Source organism: Carassius auratus, chromosome 42, assembly GCF_003368295.1.
Source record: "Carassius auratus strain Wakin chromosome 42, ASM336829v1, whole genome shotgun sequence".
Classification (NCBI taxonomy): Eukaryota; Metazoa; Chordata; class Actinopteri; order Cypriniformes; family Cyprinidae; genus Carassius; species Carassius auratus.
In genome coordinates, this window is record NC_039284.1 from 3,293,560 (window position 1) to 3,313,726 (window position 20,167).

Here is a 20,167-nt window from a genome sequence, read left to right on the forward strand (position 1 = left end):
AGATGCCATTCTTCTAATGATGTAGCAAGTACATAGGGTGCTATGGGAAGTGGTTCTGGTTTACCTAATTAATGCAGCCTAAAAATCCTTTAACGGATTTGGATATTAAAAGCATATTAGTATGTTATGTGTAAACCAGGTTATAAAGATAGATCTTTAATCTAGATTTAAACTGCAAGAGTGTTGGGTAACAATGTTAGGTAGGTTATTCCAGAGTTTAGGCACCAAATAGGAAAAGGATCTGCCGCCCGCAGTTGATTTTGATATTCTGGGTATTATCAAATTGTGAGCTTTGAGAACTTAGCAGACGTAGAGGATTATAATGTAAAAGGAGCTATTTCAAATGCTGAGGTGCTAAACCATTCAGGGCTTCATAAGTAATAAGCAATATTTTAAAATCTACGTATACGATGTTTGATAGAGAGCCAATGCAGTGTTGACAGGACCGGGCTAATATGGTCATACTTCCTGGTTCTAGTAAGAACTCTTGCTGCTGCATTTTGGACTAGCTGTAGTTTGTTTACTAAGCGTGCAGAACAACCACCCAATAAAGAATTACAATAATCTAACCTTGAGGTCATAAATGCATAGATTAACATTTCTGCATTTGACATTGAGAGCATAGGCCGTAATTTAGATAATTTTTTGAGATGGAAAAATGCAGTTTTACAAATGGCAGAAACATGGCTTTCTAAGGAAAGATTGCAATCAAATAGCACACCTAGGTTCCTAACTGATGACGAAGAATTGACAGAGCAAGTCTTAAACAGTGTTCTAGGTTATTACAAGCAGAGTTTTTAGCTCCTGTAATTAACAACTCTTGTTTTTTTTTCCAGAATTTAGCAGTAAGAAATTACTCGTCATCCAGTTTTTTATATTGACTATGCATTTCATTAATTGGTGTGTTTCACCGGGGCGCGAAGAAATATAGAGCTGAGTATCATCAACATAACAGTGAAAGTTAACACCATGTTTCCTGATGATATCTCTCAAGGGTAACATATAAAGCGTAACATATAAAGCGAGTAGCGGCCCTAGTACTGAGCCTTGAGGTACTCCATACTGCACTTGTTATCGTTATGATACATCTTCATTCACTGCTACGAACTGATGGCGGTCATATAAGTACGATTTAAACCATGCTAATGCACTTCCATTAATGCCAACAAAGTGTACAAGTCTATGCAAAAGAATGTTGTGGTCAATTGTGTCAAACGCAGCACTATGATCCAATAAAACTAATAGAGAGATACACCCACGATCAGATGATAAGAGCAGGTCATATGTAACTCTAAGGAGAGCAGTCTCAGTACTATAATACGGTCTAAATCCTGACTGGAAATCCTCACATATACCATTTTTCTCTAAGAAGGAACATAATTGTGAGGATACCACCTTTTCTAGTATCATGGACAGAAAAGGGAGATTTGAGATTGGTCTATAATTAACTAGTTCTTTGGGGTCAAGTTGTGTTTTTTTTTTTTTTTTTTTTTTTTTTTTTTTTTATGAGAGGCTTAATAATAGCCAGTTTGAAGGTTTTGGGGACATATCCTAATGACAATGAGGAATTAATAATAGTCAGAAGAGGATCTATGACTTCTGGAAGCACCTCGTTTAGGAGCTTAGATGGTATAGGGTCTAACATACATGTTGTTGGTTTAGATGATTTAACAAGTTTATACAATTCTTCCTCTCCTATAGTAGAGAATGATTGGAACTGTTCCTCAGGGGGTCTATAGTGCACTGTCTGATGTGATACTGTAGCTCATGGCTGAATGGTTGCAATTTTATCTCTAATAGTATCGATTTTAGAAGTAAAGTAGTTAATAAAGTCATTGCTGCTCTGGTGTTGGGAAATGTCAACACTTGTTGAGGCTTTATTTTTCGTTAATTTAGACACTGTATTGAATAAATACCTGGGGTTATGTTTGTTTTCTTCTAAAAAAGAAGAAAAGTAATCGGATCTAGCAGTTTGTAATGCTCTTCTGTAGGATAGGTTACTTTACCACCAAGCAATCCGAAATACCCCTAGTTTTGTTTTCCTCCATACTGCACTCCATTTTTCACTTTCTCAGGCTCTCTTAAGGGTGCGAGTATGCTCATTATACCATGGTGTCAAACTGTTTTCCTTAACCTTAGGAGCAGCTGTATTTAAAGTGCTAGAAAAGAGAGAGTCCATAGTTTCTGTTACATCGTCAAGTTGTTCTGAGGTTTTGGATATGCTAAGGAATTTGGATACATCAGGAAGATAACTTAAAAAGCAGTCTTTTGTGGTAGAAGTGATGGTTCTTCCATACTTGTAAAAAGAAGTAGAATTTACAATTTTGGCTATATGAAGTTTGCACAAAACTAAATAATGATCTGAGATATCATCACTTGGCTGCATTATTTCAACACTATCAACATCAATTCCATGTGACAGTATTAAATCTAGAGTATGATTTCGACAATGAGTACGTCCTGAGACGTGTTGTGTAACCCGAATTCACTTCAGAATGTCTATAAATGCTGATCCCAATACATCTCAGATGTAAAATCACCAAACTCTTTAATAAAGTCTGTATGGTGCCCTGGTGGCCTGTATACAGTATCCAGTAAAAACATAACATGGGATGTATCATTAACATTTGTTTCTCTGGATAATGTTATATGAAGCACCATTACTTCAAACGAGTTATACTTGAAGCCTGCCCTCTGAGAAATCCTGAAAACGTTGTTATAAATTGAAGCAACTCCTCCCCCTTTTCCTTTTAGACGCGGCTCATGTTTATAACAGTAATCTTGGGGGGTGGACTCATTTAAAATAATGTAATCATCAGGTTTTAGCCAGGTTTCTGTGAAACAGAGCACATCTAGATTATGATCAGTGATCATTTTATTTACAAAAAGTGTTTTTGTAGAAAGGGATCTGATATCCAATAAGCCAAGCTTTATCATTTGTTTATCCATATTGCATCTGTTTTTTATTTGTTGACCCTTAATTTAATTGTTAATCTTAACTTGGTTTGGAAGGTTTTTGTATTTTCTAGTTCGGGGAACAGACACAGTCTCTATAGTGTGATATCTAGGTGAAAGAGTCTCTATGTGCTGAGAATTAACTGACCTCTATGACGTGAGGCAGCTAGCAGACGGTCGGTTTAGCCAGTCTGTCTACTTCCTGACCTGGGCCCCAGTTAGTCAAGTTTAAACACTAAGACTTTTTGCCATATTTCTAGAGAGAATAGGGGCGCCACCTCAGGAGGGATGAAGAACATCTCTTTTCAACAGGTCAGGTCTGCCCCAAAAGCTCGTCCAATTGTCTATGAAACCTATGTTATTCTGTGGGCACCACTTAGACATCCAGCCATTGAGTGATGACAATCTGCTATGCATCTCATCACCACGGTAAGCAGGGAGAGGACCAGAGCATATTACAGTGTCTGATATCGTGCTTGCAAGTTCACACACCTCTTTAAAGTTATTTTTAGTGATCTCCGACTGGCGAAGTTGAACATCATTAAAGCCGGCATGAATAACAATCTTACTGTATTTATGTTTAGCATTAGCCAGCACTTTTAAATTTGCCAAGATGTCAGGCGCTCTGGCTCCCGGTAAACATTTGACTATGGTGGCTGGTGTCTCTATATGTTCCGTACAATAGAATCACCAATATCTAGAGCACTTTCATCAGGTTTCTCAGTGGGTGCATCACTGCGTGGGGAGAACCTATTAAATGTTTTGATCGGAACAGAAGAGCGGTGTTTTCACCCACGACTATGCTGCCTCACTGTCACCCAGTTGCCCTGCTGCAGGGGCTCTGTTTCCGGAACCAAACAATGTACAGGAATCCCTGAGCTAGACGCATCCAAAGCCGTATCTAGAGCCATAAAATTCTTACTGTCCTCAATTAAAGCTTAGATGCGTGTCTCTAATTCCGAAATCTTCTCCGTCAGCCTAACTATTTCCCTGCATTTATCACATGTGAATCCCTCATCTGTGACAGAGATAGATAAACTGTACATGTGGCAAGAGGTGCAAATAACAAAAGCAGGAGAAGCCATTACTCACCATGCTTGATGAAATATTCTTACTGCTGTTGTTTGATGAACTTGTGAAAAACTGGAGCGAGAGAGAGGAGATGAGAAAAAGAAAACAGCTATAGTTTCGAATGAAAATGCTAATGACAAGCAAACGAGTGCTAACACTTTGCAGGTGTACTGCACTCACGGATATAAAATAAAAGTGAACGACCAAAATTAATCTGATAAGATTGATCGATAATATCAGAAATATGGTGTGAATTAAGTGATATTTTATCACTTTACAAAACAGAGAGTTATAGTAAGATAAAGATTCTAGAGAAAAAAAAAATTAAAACAGCTACACGGAGCTACGATTACCTACAGAAGGCCAACAGGAAGTAGAGAAAACACTGTCCAACAGTGACACCCGCAGTCAGGGAGTGAAGCTACTGACCTTACACATTGCAATTGCAATTTTTAACTACCACATTTCTATTCACGAACATTCTGGTAGCACGTGAAGGCAGCATTAGTGAAAACAGGCATTGACAATTGTACCTTAAGGGTAACATTCGCCTGGACGTTTGCGCACGAAGTGCTGGTATTGATCCCTCTTTCAGAAGCAATCTTTGCACAAGTCCAGCACTGAATTAACCCTCGTTTGTGAGTCAGGCGAGTCCTAAAATAAATGTAAAATGTTAACATAAAGTATAGGATTTTCTGGGACATTTCCTTTAAAATTGAAATGTAACTACTGTGTCTTCAGCAATCAATGGAGACTCCTATGTCTGTTGGTGCATCCCAACACACACAAAAAAAAACTTTTAATGGCTCTTTGGCACTGACATTGTATCTCCAGCATACAGCAAGAGAACAGTATTGGCAGACAGCAGATTCTCACTTAGGGCTTGTGTAAATGCTAATAGGGTAGAAAGCATTACAAACGGGCAGAACTTTCACAGACTATGTCGTCATAGTCTGGAACTACTTGTGTAGAACTACTTTTTTTTTCTCTTTTTAATAAAACAATGAGTGAGTGGATTTTTACCATTATAGACTGATGGTTTTCACACACACAACTGTGTTCAAACCCTTAGAAAAATGATTTTTGCATTCTATGGTACCTTTAAGACTGGTTTTGTGTGATCTCAGCCTCAGACGTCACGCCCACGGACCATTGGGTAAATGTCTGATGCATATGGGATACCAAAGTGGAAAAACTTCAGGGGTGTCGAAGTCGTCATCGGATTAGTTGAATTCTACAGAACTTCCGTGTGTGAAGCGTGTGTCGTGTTCTTTAATGTTCTGTCCGAAAACAAAGATGCCGTGACGCCAAACCCCTCACGAAAGAAGAAAGCCGCTGAGTTTACAACTGTGATGATGAGTGCTTATCAGGATCAACTAAACACAATCTTAAGGTCTGGCTATGCATGACTAGGTTTTGTGGTCCAGGGTCAATAATAATGTTATGCAAGTGAACTCCAATGCAAGATATAACATAAAAGTCAAGATTTTTTTTTTTTTTAAACAGTTCATCCATTCATGTAATACTGGATAATGTTTGATCAAAATGTCATAACTTGATATTAAATTATAATTATATAAAAAGACTAAACTATGAAAACTGTAAACTGAAACAAGACTATGATAACTATAAACTGAAACAGGATTATGAAAACTATAAACTGAAACAGCATTATGAAAACTATCAACTGAAACAGCATTATGAAAACTATCAACTGAAACAAGTCTATGAAAACTAGAAACTCAAGGTTATGAAAACTAGAAAATGAAACAAAGCTATGAAAACTAGAAACTAAGACAAGACTACGAAAACAAACATGGAATGGCTTGGTATCGCAGCTGTCGCTAGGGGAGGGATATGTGCAGAACAATACAACAATAAAGCGTGTCTGATGATTGTGCTGTGTGTGTGTAATTGTGGCAGCTGTGTGTGATTGTTTTCAGTTGAATGTGATTGGTGCAATGGAGCATGGGAAATGTGAAATGTCGAACTCCAAAGCAAAATATAATATAAAAGTCAAGATTTTTTTTTTTTTTTTTACAGTTCATCCATTCATGTAATACTGGGTAAAGTTTGATCAAAATGTCAAAACTTGATATTCCAGAGAAATGTCAGACTTTTCTCTGTACATCTTCAATCTAATCGTCATGCAGGACTTTTCCAACAATTCAATCTTTCAAGTTTTTGAAAATGATAAAGTTACCGTCATTGTTTAACTTACAAAATGTGAATTGGTGAAATGGTGACGTCATGCACATGCGTATTAAATCTACAATCATAATACAGAGCAACATTGCCAACTATTAGCATTTTCAGTCATTTTAAAAGGAGATTGTTTTAACAATGTTGTTCATTTTTAGTTCGCCACTGTCATGTAAATGTACCATAAAACCTTATCACACAATTTATGCTGGTATCAGAACATTATAAAACCAACTAAGAACTTCTTACTATTGCAATTAGTCCTGACTTATCTAAGCTGTTTGGTCCTTATAATTAGGACTTTCATTTGACATATTTCTCATTAATGTAATTTGACATCAAGGGTTACCACACTATTCTAGTTGCTCCTTATATTTTATTACAATGAGCATCTAAAGTATTTCAGAGCTGAGCATATCTAGAATAATTCTATAGTTTTAGGCCTGTAAATCACCTGTAACGGGGCTGACGAGTCATGAGACGTGCGGATCCATGTGCAAACATTTATTACACAGAGACGTGGTCATAAACATAAACATAAACACAGGCATGGGTAAAACACTGGCATATATAGGTGTATATATAGGGCAAGACAAAGAATGTTCCTAGGGCACGGATGGGTCTACGATGAACGAAAAATATCCAGAGGGCTAAGCAAGAGAGGTAATCCAGAATCCAGAGCAAGGGGTCAAAACACGAGTAACAGGGCAAAGCAAGAAAAAGACTCAACTATGAAAACTATAAACTGACACAAGACTATGAAAACTATAAACTGACACAAGACTATGAAAACTATAAACTGAAACAAGACTATGAAAACAAGCACGGAATGGCTCGGTATCGCAGCTATCACTAGGGGAGGGATATGTGCAGAACAATTCTTGGCAGTGTGTGAAAGGAAGTCCAATGCTTAGGAATCGTGTCTGATGATTGTGCTGTGGGTGTAATTGGTGGCAGCTGTGTGTGATTGTTTTCAGGTGAATGTGATTGGTGCAATGGAGCATGGGAAATGTGGTCCAGGGTGTATTGTGTACTGTGAGTGTCTGTGTTGTGGATGATGACCTCTGATGGTAAATTAACGGAAGTTCAGTGACTGGATCATGACATAAGCCACTCCAGAATCTGTGCTCTGCATTAAACCCATCCAAAGTGCACACACACAGCAGTGAACACATACAGACACCATGAATACACACCTGGAGCAGTGGGCAGCCATTTAAGCTGCAGCGCACGGGAAGCAGTTGGGGGTTCTGTGCCTTGCTCAAGGGCAACTAAGTCATGGTGTTGCCAGCCTGAGACTCGAACCCACAGAACGAGACAGAATGAGAGTTCATAAACAGAACAAGAGTTCATAAACTGCCTCCATAGGCAGTGGCCATGACAGGACAGAACAAGGATTCGCAGATGACCTTCATAGCCGTGACAGGACAGGACGAGAGTTTATAGATGGTATCCATAGCCGTGACAGGACAGAACAAGGATTTATGAGTGGATACTACTGACAACTACGAAGGTTCTGCAGCACAGAGTTTAGTGTGGCTGCCACTACATGAGTGAGTGTGGTGTCGCTTTCTTCCTCCGCGACACCCACAGTAAATGAAGAGCCAACACACAACAAAGCATAGTCTAAAAACTGACAGAGTGATGAACGTGGACCCTTGCATCTAATCTTAAACCGAAGGGGCTGATTTATGTCATCATAGAAAAATCAGAAGACAGTCCAGTAGGTCTGAATAGTGTGCTATGGCTAAAAATTAACGAACATTGTTCTCCAGCGATCGCAGGCCTTATCTAAGGGCTAACAAAATTCTTGCCGTGTCCATACCTGGCCAATGTTCCTCAGAAAAGCTGCTTGATCCTCGTGTGGCCAAGTATTCTGTAACGTGGTTGATGAGTCATTAGATGTGTGGATCCATGTGCGAGCTTTTATTACACATGATCATAACAGGCATGGGTCAAACAAAGGCAAACAGGTATATATAGAGTAAGACAAAGAATGTTCCTATGGCACGCGTGGGTCTACGATGAACAAACAATATAAAGAGCGCTAAGCAAGAGGGGTAATCCTGAATCCAGAGCAAAGGGTCAAAACACAGGGCAAAGCTTTGTGTGATTGTTTTCAGTTGAATGTGATTGGTGCAATGGAGCATGGGAAATGTAGTCCAGAGTGTACTGTGTAGTGTGAGAGTCTGTGTTGCGGGTGATGGTGGTGAATTAACGGAAGTTCAGTGACTGGTCACATGACATAACCATTTTAAGATTCTCTGCTATTTCCAGGTTTTCCATGACTGTGGGAACCCTGTATTTATGGATATATTTCCAACATAGAGTTATTCCCATTGGTTGTTTTGGCTGTAAAGCTCATTGCCTGATTGCTCTGCTGCGTGTTTCTAAAGTCAGTATGATTTATCATGCAATGGCTTTCATCCCAGTGTCAGTTTTTCCGGCTGTATCTGCTCTGGATAAATCTTTACTTTAGTGTCTCGCAGGAACGGGGTCACTCACTCTTGCAATATTCCAGTGGAATGCAACACTTTGAGAGATGGTGGGTTTGATTGTTTAAATGGTAATTAGTATCCTGCTATTAATTTGTGTTTGTCCACGCTCAGCACATCGGCCCAATCCCGGAGAGAGAGTTTGAGACTGGAGACACTCTGATTTCCGCTGTTATTGTGTGTCTGCTGTGGTGTCGCTGTACCCAGCTGCGCTTCAGCCGCGTCTCTTTATCTCTTTAGCACTCACAGGCATTGTGTTGAAGCTAGCTGTGAAAGAACTCATCAAACAGCCTCTCTGTTTGGGCTGGACAAACGCTCCACTTTACAGGCTCAAATTGGCTGTCAAGAGCAAATCTCACTGTCACCAACCCAACAAAATACACACCAGCCCCGGCGTCCTGTATAACACGACTCCCAGCAAGCTGAGGTTATTATTCAACAGACAAACCTTTGATTTATATAATTATATAAGAAATTGGAAGGTAATTTCTACTGCTGAATACTATGAAAAAAAAAGAAAACACCATAAAAGTCACGATTGCTTGTGAATCAATTAAGTTTCTTCGAAGTGACCTCAAGTGACAACATTTTCACATAAAAGATGGCAACACTTTAGAATAAGGTTCCATTAGTTAATGTTAGTTAATGTATTAATTAACATGAACAAACAATAAATAATACATTTATTACTGTATTTATTCATCTTCGTTAATGTTAGTTAATGAAAATACAGTTATTCATTGTTAGTTCATGGTAATTCACAGTGCATTAACTAATGTTAACAAGCACAACTTTTGATTTAAATAATGCATTAGTAAATGTTGAAATTAACATGAACTAAGACTTATAAATGCTGTAGAAGGATTGTCCTTGCTTAGTTCATGTTAACAAAAGTAGTTAAATAACATTAACTAATGGAACCTTATTCTAAAGTGTTACCTAAAATTTTTTTGAGAAGTGCAGATGAGGAGAAGATATCCAGTGAACTGAATTCATACAAATAATCACATGACATCAGAATGCTTAATATTGCACACTAGTCATAAGGATTTTTGCTGTGCTTTATAATTTTATGTTATTTGTTTATCTTTTGTCCTTTTTTTTTGGAGTGGAGTGGAGTGGAGTGACAACTGCATTCTGATTATTATTTTTTTTTTTTAAGACTTATTTTGGAAATAATATACTATAAAAAATAACTGAATGTAACGTTTTTTGGATCATTTAATTGCCTGTTAACTGCGAATTAAATTAAACTGAATTACAGTTTACCTTTATATTAATGTAATAAAATAGCTTAAAGTAATAGCTGCACATATGTAACATGTACTTAATAATATGTACTACATTATACTATAATAAAATGTTCATTTTATCATTTCAGAACATAATTGAGCTCACTTCATTCATGAATGAGTAATTTGAACATAAAAAGGTAAAGAAACTCTACTCTACAAAACTCTTCATAAACATCTGATTTGCTAGTTAAACATGCATGTTAATGAATTCCATTAATTCCTAAATTATTACCAGTATTACTTCTCATTCATAGCAGGCAGTCGTTATACAAGTAGGGGGTTTAGGTATTTGTCTAGTTACGGATGGGAAAAATGTGACAGTGATGAGAGCTGCCTTGTACAATTATCAACTCGGATGCAAAAATGAATAAATAATGAAAAATTATAAAATTTACATAAAAATGGAGAACAAGGGGGCAAATGAACTTGTAATTATTTTGCTGGTGCATAAACATTCTGTGTCATCAGTTTGCCAACAAGAACACAGAACTTTGTACATTTCTTTCGTATCAATGAACATTTTGAAAAAACGAACATTTTAATGAATTTGAAAGTTTCCGTTAGAATGGCTTTACGAACGATTTACACAAAAATCGTTCGTAAAGTAAAAAAAAAAAAAAGTTTTTATCCTAAACATTTTATCAATGATAAATAATCAAATATTGCCAAATCAAATATAAAATAATAATATTTTACACTTTACTTTATGGTGCTCTTGTCACCGTATAATTGTAAATTTTAGTACTGTGTAATATGAATTAACGCCATGTATTTACCATAAAGCCAGGATTAGGATTTGATTTAGGGTTGTTGCATGTAACCATGCATAAATGACTGGTTTTACCATAGTAAGTACATGCCATTGTGCAACAAGGACTATGAAATAAAGTTTTGCCTAATTATCTTTCAGTATAATATATTTAATAATATCAAATTTATTAGTAACAAAATAACACTATGTTACTGTTTTTAAAAAGATACTGTGATTTATATGGTAATGTTTTAGTGTTTATAATGTAATACATTCTTACTATGTAAAAAAATGCATTTTTAACTCAGGATTTTATTACATTTTGGGAAAATGATTACATTATGAGAATTACATGAATAATCTAATAGTTATTACATGTGCAGTTATTACATTACAATTTGTTATTACATTAAGAGTTTTATGTTAATCGCTTTTATGCTACAACCATAATACCTTTGGGAAATTAATATGTAAATGTAATTAATTTATAAGGTTAATTAATAAATATTAAGTCTATCAGTGAGTTTATGTTAAAACTGTGTAGTCCCAATGTATGAAATATTTGTATGTAAGTCAGACACATTTGGGCCTAAATAATAAATGTATAATGTGACTGTTACTCCTGAACGAGATGAAGGTAGAAGATTGTATTTAGCTAGAGTGAAAACATGGACTAAATTATTTGATGTTTCTCTAGTACAGTAACAGTTTTATCAAAAAACAGCTTAATCTACTAACAAGGGCATTTAAAGCATTTTTGGGATGTTGTTATTGTTAACTCTTTCTGACACTTCTGCTGCCCTTTCCTGCCTTTCCGACTGCTGTTTTCCTGTTCTCTCATCCTCTAGTCTTCCTCTTCAATCTCCATCACCTCCGTTTTCATCCTTGCACAACACTCTCCCCGTGGTGACAGATCACCTGCATCTAAAGTCCTGGTGTTCTCGCCTGGCGGTCCGTCCCCTCTCTCATTAATGCTTGAGCTGGTGTGAGGGCCATATGGCAGCGCAAGACAAATAACGCCAGCGCTCAGCCATTGCTTCTGCTGACAGAATTGCAGCCCACCGCAGTATTTTGCCCTCAGCCTCTTCACTCCATGTACTTGCCTCTCTCCGCGCGTCCTTCAAAAGCCCACCGCTGAGGTGCCTGTTGCGCTGTGCCCGACTCACACTGGTTACTCTATATATTCATGGTAATGGAAGTGTGATGTGTTTTTGTGACACTGTAAAAAGCCTACAAATTTTAGCCGAGTATAAAACTAGCCATGGCTGAGTTTCCCAGAAGCATTGGAAGACTAAATTGATCAAACAGAGAACTGGTGTCTAGAAAAGGTCTCTGCCTGTCTGTGATTTTTATTTATTTATTTTTACATTTGGATTTGCTAAAATCAACAGTTTATTGTGGCTGCTTTTCATGTCTTCAGTCAACAGACCAAGCATGAAAAAGTTGTGTGCAATAGACTACACTTCAGAGATTGGACATTGTGTTCACTTGGATTCCTAGGGCATGTTAATCCATGTTAAAGACCTGTATCTGAGTCCTTAATTGGGTAAACATAACAGAACACTGTCTCTCCCGTCAAACACTAAGAGAGCCGCTCTGCACTGCACAAATGCATGTCTGCTGTGTGTTGTGGGTCTTCATGTGTGGTTTTGGTAGCTCACAGCGACGGAGATGTGAGCTGTGTGTCATTTGAAGGTTTAGATCCAGTCACTATTCTCCACCAAAGCTGCTCCTGTCAGTTTTGTGTTCTTAAGCTGCTGTTACTGAATGAATACGTATGAACTTTTCAACAAACTTTTTTCAGTTTCATGGATGTCGCCATCTTCATGTTTGTAGCCCTACCGAAATGACTTAAATGTGCCCTTAAAATTTCACTGCGCAGTGGTAAGTGTGACCACACCTTTAAAGTGAAAAGCTTTTTTTTTTTTTTTTTTTTCGGAAATCATTCACCAATAACTGCATGGAATATTTGTATATACAAAGGAGAAAACATTCTCACAAAATAAAATCTGCCAAAATTTGTTCAGAACCTTATTCTAATTTTAATTAATTTGTATTCTAAATGAGAGGCTGCATGCCTGAGGTTATTCACTCAGATAAAAACTCAACTATGTAAATATAAGGCCTTTCTGCATAACCCTTCCATTACAGTCTTTCATACTCTTAGCAACTTATGTTCTGTGTGTGTGTGTGTGTGTGTGTGTGTGTGTGTGTGTGTATATATATATATATATATATATATATATATATATATATATATATATAAACACACATGGATACATACACATATACTGCATATATACACATTCAAAGATGAGAGCATGTCTTTATATATAGTACAGACCAAAAGTTTGGAGACACCTTCTCATTCAAAGAGTTTTCTTTATTTTCATGACTATGAGAATTGTAGATTCACACTGAAGGCATCAAAACTATGAATTAACACATGTGGAATTATATATGGAATTATATACATAACAAAAAAGTGTGAAACAACTGAAATATGTCATATTCTAGGTTCTTCAAAGTAGCCACCTTTTGCTTTGATTACTGCTTTGCACACTCTCGGCATTCTCTTGATGAGCTTCAAGAGGTAGTCACCTGAAATGCTCTTCCAACAGTCTTGAAGAAGTTCCCCGAGAGACGCTTAGCACTTGTTGGCCCTTTTGTCTTCTGTCTGCGGTCCAGCTCACCCCTAAACCATCTTGATTGGGTTCAGGTCCGGTGACTGTGGAGGCCAGGTCATCTGGAGCAGCACCCCATCACTCTCCTTCTTGCTCAAATAGCCCTTGATGCCTTCAGTGTGACTCTACAATTTTCATAGTCATGAAAATAAAGCAAAGTCTTTGAATGAGAAGGTGTCCAAACTTTTGGTGTGTACTGTATGTATAATAAAATATGTTGAAAATATGTTTATATCTAACATGTTTATAAGGCCTCACAAGAGTACTAGATTTTTTATTTATGTGTCCATGTGATTTCAGTTGTCCCTGCTATTCCATAAATTTTGAATAAATATTAGTGTGTAAGTTTCTGATGAATCATGATTTGTTTGTGAAAACAAGCACAAATTGGTTTATATACAGTATGCAGTTAGTGAATGAGAAGTGCTGGTGGGGGCAGCAGAGAGCCTAACGCTGGACATGTTTTAATGCACCATTCATTACAGCATGTCATATTAAAGTATACGTTTTATTGCAACAGAGTGAGAAATACAATATTTGCTGATGTTATATGAGTTCATTATTCACTATAACTTGAAATGTTATTACTTGTTATGATACTGTTGATATTTCCCCTCTATGGACTTTGCCACAATCATCATATTGTATGAACAAGAGAATTGAAGACATTCACAGATACATATTGACAGAATTTTTATTTTTGTGTGAACTATTCCAAAGCTGCTTCCCCTCATGTGTATGTGTATGAGTCAATCGTTTGGACTGCTGAGAACTTGCTTTTGTGACTGGATCGAGCCGTTTTTCCATTCGCCGTTCCTGCATCCCCTTATGACCGCTCGAGTGGATGCTGGTTTGCCACACAAAAGGCTAATCATTAAACAGACATTTAGTCGTGCTCTTTTAAGTATATGAATCAGCCGCCTCATTACTGTCAATGTGTAATTAGCTGATTAATAAACAGGGGCCGGGCGGGCCGGTGGGAAGCGCTCGTGAAGTAATTGTTTCTTGAGAGACTGAACACAAGGGCCCATTAAGACATAAAGAAGCTCGCATTCATCCCAAATCATTACTTTACAAAATGCGCCACTCGTCTCGGGGCTGTTGATGTGTAATGGTTTCTTTATGGCCAGCTCTTCTCTTAATCAGCTACAGTCGGCAGGTGTAGTTATCGGGTGTACAATAGCGCTAAAATTAGACAAACACACTTGCCTTTTTAATCACTGTCAAATTGCGGATTCCTAATGCCATATATTTCATTTAATACGGAGTTATTCTTCCCTGATTAATTTTAATGCAATGTCAAATCTGTTTTCTGAGCACATTTTGACCTTTGGCTGCAATCTGAAGGCCGTTTCTCATGGTCATGTGATGTTTTGAAATCCCTCAATGTGTAAACCCAAAACTGCAGGGTTTTGTTTTAAACACATCTTGCGGTTAGCCATCATTCCCTCCAGAAATATTAATCAATTATCCTGCCTTGCTCCCGGTGCAGGATCCGTATGGAGAGGAATTCATCTGGAAAGAGGCACAAGCAGATATAATAGGACTGAGCAAAAAGCCCGTTTGCTGAGTGCTGTGCCGTCTAATCCTGATAGACAGCCTAGAGCCACAATGTCACTTTTAGTTCCCCCCTTAGTCCCTCAATGCGGCGCTCATCTCAAAATGGCCGTGTAACGTGGATAAACTTCCGAAGTGATGGACACAGACAGTGCACGCTGGAACACACTTTGGAAGATCTCTGTTTTGATGAGGATCTGAAAGTGTCTGCGATGCTCATTCTTCTTACATTTGGAGCAAGCCTAGCTCAGTAACTTTATTAATGGTGGATGCATCACCATTACTTCTGCTTATGTTTAATGGTTTCAACAGCCACTAATCTGAAGTATTAAACTTGTGACTCCTCAAAGTCATGCATTGTTAATGAGAGGTGTGCTTTTACGTTACTTAGTGATCAGACACATAAAATAAACCCCAAAGCTTACAAATGTACCTTAAATGAGGCATCTGAACCACATCTACAGATCAAAGATTTCTTCACACTCAATTTTAAGCAGGCACAGAACAGCCTTAACTTGTCTTGTTTGCATAAAAGCCAGACTAAATTGTGCCTGTTGTGAGCCACCTCAATTACAGTTGTAATTGCAGTGTAAATGTATTTATGTCACTTCTGAAAGGTTTACAGTATGTGGAAAGACACTCAAATGCCACTTCAGAAACGCTTCTGTGCCACCTAAACAGTGTAAATTTGGCATGAGACATGAGGGTGCAGGACTCTTTTCACTTGAGAGCAACCACACAGAATACAGTGTAGCAACCACGTAGCAAGACAGTTATTAACCATCTAGATCAACATAGCAATGTCTTATTAGCCACCTGGAATGTGTCAGCATCCATAGAGCAGTTACTTAGCTATTGCCCAGAACATGTCAGGATATCCTAAGATATCCTAGAAACTACCCAGAACATCTCAGCAACCACATATCCACTGCCACCTTAGCAACCACGTCAACACTTTAACAGCAACCCAGAACACCCTAGAAACGCATGCCAGAAAAAACACAAATCAACACCTCAATAACCATCCAGAACACCCTAGCAACCACCCACAACACTTAGCAGCCACCTATCAACATTTTAGCAACCATCTAGAACACCTAAGTAACCACATAGCATCCACCCAGAATACCTTGGCAATCACACAGATCATGTCAGAAACCAAATACTGACTCCTTAGTAACCACCCAAAACCAACCAGAGTGCCTTATCAACCGCATATCGACATTTTATTAACCACCCAGAGGACCCTAGCAACCAACCACAGTACCTCAGTCACCACACAGTAACTGCCCAGAACCGCCCAGCAACCACATAGCAATAACCCTAAACAAACTGCACCCTATTGAAACTGTTATTTTCAGTCTGTTGTATTATGGTTTTTATGAAGTTATATTTCATAAATAACCTCCCATAAAAGTATGTTGTGAGTCAATCCCTGTGCTGCCTCTAGTAAATTGTGGGACACGTGATGACATCACCATTCTCAAACTGTACTACGGCCTGCTCAGAACTCATTGAGGAATTCAGAAAATCACATTTGAATCAAAAGTACTTTTAGTTTTATATATGAGGAAGCTTTGAATCACGTGTCTGCAGCCCATCCACAGACAGAAATGCTAATGCAATCAAGCCTGTTAATCAGCCTTCCACTGGCCATTTTCTTAAGGAGGAGGCGGTGTTTAAAAATCTCTGCCTTTAAAGCAACAGTTGACCTAGAAATGATCATTCTGTCTTTTACTCACTCTCATGGTGATGCTGTTATTTTCTTATGTGAAAGTTAGATCTTTTAATCCTTATGCAGTTCTTTTCCATACAACAGCACAGTGTCCACTACTATCAAGCCCAAAAACAAGGTATAACATCATGCAAGTATCATATTGCTTTCCATATGAATTCTTCTTTTGTGTTCTACACAAACAAAGTCATGTAGGTTTCTGGAGTGACACAAGGAAGCTCGCCTAGGAGTAAATGATGAGTTGAAATTCTTTTAGGTAAACTATACAATTTTAACTGTCCAATCTGACCTTTGTCTTCAAGCACACAGGACATTTAAATCTATAAACTATGATTTCTATGACTATGATTAAAATAACTATGATTTCAATGCAAGGTTTTATTATCTGAACCAATTAGAAGACTCAGTATGTAGTAGCACATTGTGTGGCATCAGAAGTCCCTTCGACCTCACACGGTTCTGTTGCTCTATTAGCGTGAATATGAAATACGCTTATTAACACAACAGAGCGTGTGTGTTTCTGTGGCCTCCAGCGGCTTCTCTTCCATGTTCAAATGTTCACACATGAAAGTTTGTTCAGTCAAATACATAAAAGGGCTTTTTAATTGTCAGTCATTTTCAGATTGTCCGGGACGCCATGCAGTGTGACTGTTTAACATAACACCAACACTAAACCTATAAACCTAACCGATAGAACTATCAAAAGGTAAGATAAGATAGCTATTAGCGTGGATCCTTAGTAACCACTTTTAGTAATTATACAGAATGCCTTAGCAACCTAGGGCTGTGCAAAAAATCAAATGCTATTTTTATGCGCATCTCGTCAGTAAAGGCGGTCCTGGGATTAGAAGATCAGGGTTGCCAAGTTTTCAAAACAAATCCTGCCCACTTGCTTCTGAAAACTAGTCCAAAACTAGCCCAATCGCTTTTCCAGGAGGTTTCCCGATGAAAAATTGCACATTTTTTGCAAGGGTTGCCTTGGTAAAATGAGCATTTTAGGGGCTAAACATCATGTTATTGGTATTGGGGTCGCTTCAACCCACGGACATGAAAAAAAAAAATGCGGACTTGGCAACACTGGTTCAGGTGGAGCGCCATTAACTATGCAGTAAAATAATCGACTAAGAATCGCCTCCGATTTTGAAATCGATTTTGTGTAAATTGTCAGTGAACTATGGCTCTGTGTAGTAAATGCCATCCAGTGTTGCCAAGTCTGCGGTTGTTTTTAATGTCTGTGGGTCGAAGCGCCCCCAATACAAATAACGTGATGTTTAGCTCCTAAAATGCTAATTTTACATAGGGAACCCCACCAAAAAAAAATGTATTTTATCGCCCAGGACGATACGTGATTGGGCTAGTTTTAGGAAAGTAATTGGGCAGGTTTTGTTTTGAAAACCTGGCAATCCTGATCTGAACGCACATATTGGAGATATACTACTACTCACAGGACTGCCTTTACTGACAAGATGCGCATGTAAATTTTTTGCACAGCCCTATAACAACCACCTAAAACATGTCAAAAAAGAGCATATCAACACCTTAGTAACACCCTAGCAACCACCCGTAACACCCTAGTAACCATACCATCAGGAACCATCTAGAATGCTTTATTGACCACCCAAAACATCTCAGCAATCACATATCAACACCTAAGTAACACCCAAAACATGTCAGAAACCACATAACATCATAGCAACAGCCTGAAACACCATAGCAAACACATAGCAACCATCCAGAACATGGCAACAACCACATATGAACACTGTAGTAATCACCCAGAACATGTCAGTAAGCACATAGCAAACAGTATCATGACTTACAATACTGTACCGGGTGCACTACCGAGCAAGTTTACTCTGGTCAAAAAAACAAAAAAAAACAAAACAACAACATCATATATTTGGATCTGGTTATGTGATGCAAACGACACAATGTATTAGTTTACAAATCATGCAGTGTTCTGAGGTCATGACATAGTTTTAAGTAATGACATTAAAATAATTATTTCTTAATCTATAATCTAAGACTAATCATAATTGTGTAAAAAAGGAATATGTTATCCCAAAATGTACCGTATGTAGTGTGTTTTTACAATGAGCCTATGTTAACTGTTGATATAGGTTTGTGAATCTGATGTATTGTCTTACATACAAACTAAAATATTATCTAGAGGAGACTGAACTTATCAGGTTCATTTTACTGAATAATGGAAGCTCTGTCATTATGTTTTTTTCATCTTCACGGTGTTTCAAATATGAATGTGGCTATTAATTTCTTTATTTTCTTTTCCGTGTTTTTTTTTTTTTTTTGAGCTTGACATATGTTGTCACAAATTGAGGGTAAATAAACTGGTCCAGGATTTATTCCTCTAATTGCCCCACTCAACACATTTAAGTCACTTTAACACTGCAGCTTTCCACTGTTACAAGCAGCTGGCTTTTACACACTGACAGAGATGTTCAGTCACTTCCACTTATACCTTTCTGTAGCATGTCAAAGAGATTTGTCCACTTGCTGTAATTAGTCGTTACCATGACAACTTCCTTCCACAGGAACAGCCCCTCCCAGCCATAAAGCCCCTCGCCGCCCTCGATGGGCAGAAATGAATTTCCTCACTGGGGCAGGAACCAGGAAAGGAGGGCGGTGTGTGTGCACCCAGTCAATCGTCCAGCTCCAGTACAGGAATCCAGCGGCTGATGCTGCTCATATTTCAGCCTTGGTAAAGATTAGCTGTCAGCCCCAGAGGAGATGTATTGATCTGTTTTCCTTTTTTTCTGCCAGCAATCACCTGACAAAGGCAGCAAGGAGGGTTTCCGTGAGTGATGCCCGTTCCCGTCTCCACCTACTGTGTTGGATATGGGGGGTTCCAGTGACCGCTAATGCAGGGATATAATTAAATCATAAACTTTACATGAACTTTCACTCTGAATCGTGTTTCATTCATTAAGATGAAAAGGGCATGCACAAACAAAAATAATTTTTAAAGTATCCCTAAATCAGGACCATCCTCTTGTTTGCCTGTAAAAATATCAAAACATCTTAATTATTCTTATCCTGTTGTATTGGCATATTTTTCCACTTTTTTCTTCATCTTTCAATGGAATAAAACTAGTTTGTTGTGTTTTCCAGTAAAAGTATTCTTTATTCAATGTCTTTGAATCAAATATAAATCAAATGCCTCATCAACTTTAGGAAGAAATTGTGTTAGTAAATGGTATTCTGAATGATTTATCATTGCAAACACATAGAAACCCTGTAGTAACACTGTAGTAATCACCCAGAACATGTCAGTAAGCACATAGCAAACAGTATCATGACTTACAATACTGTACCGGGTGCACTACCGAGCAAGTTTACTCTGGTCAAAAAAAAAAAAAAAAAAAAAAAACAACAACATATATTTGGATCTGGTTATTTGATGC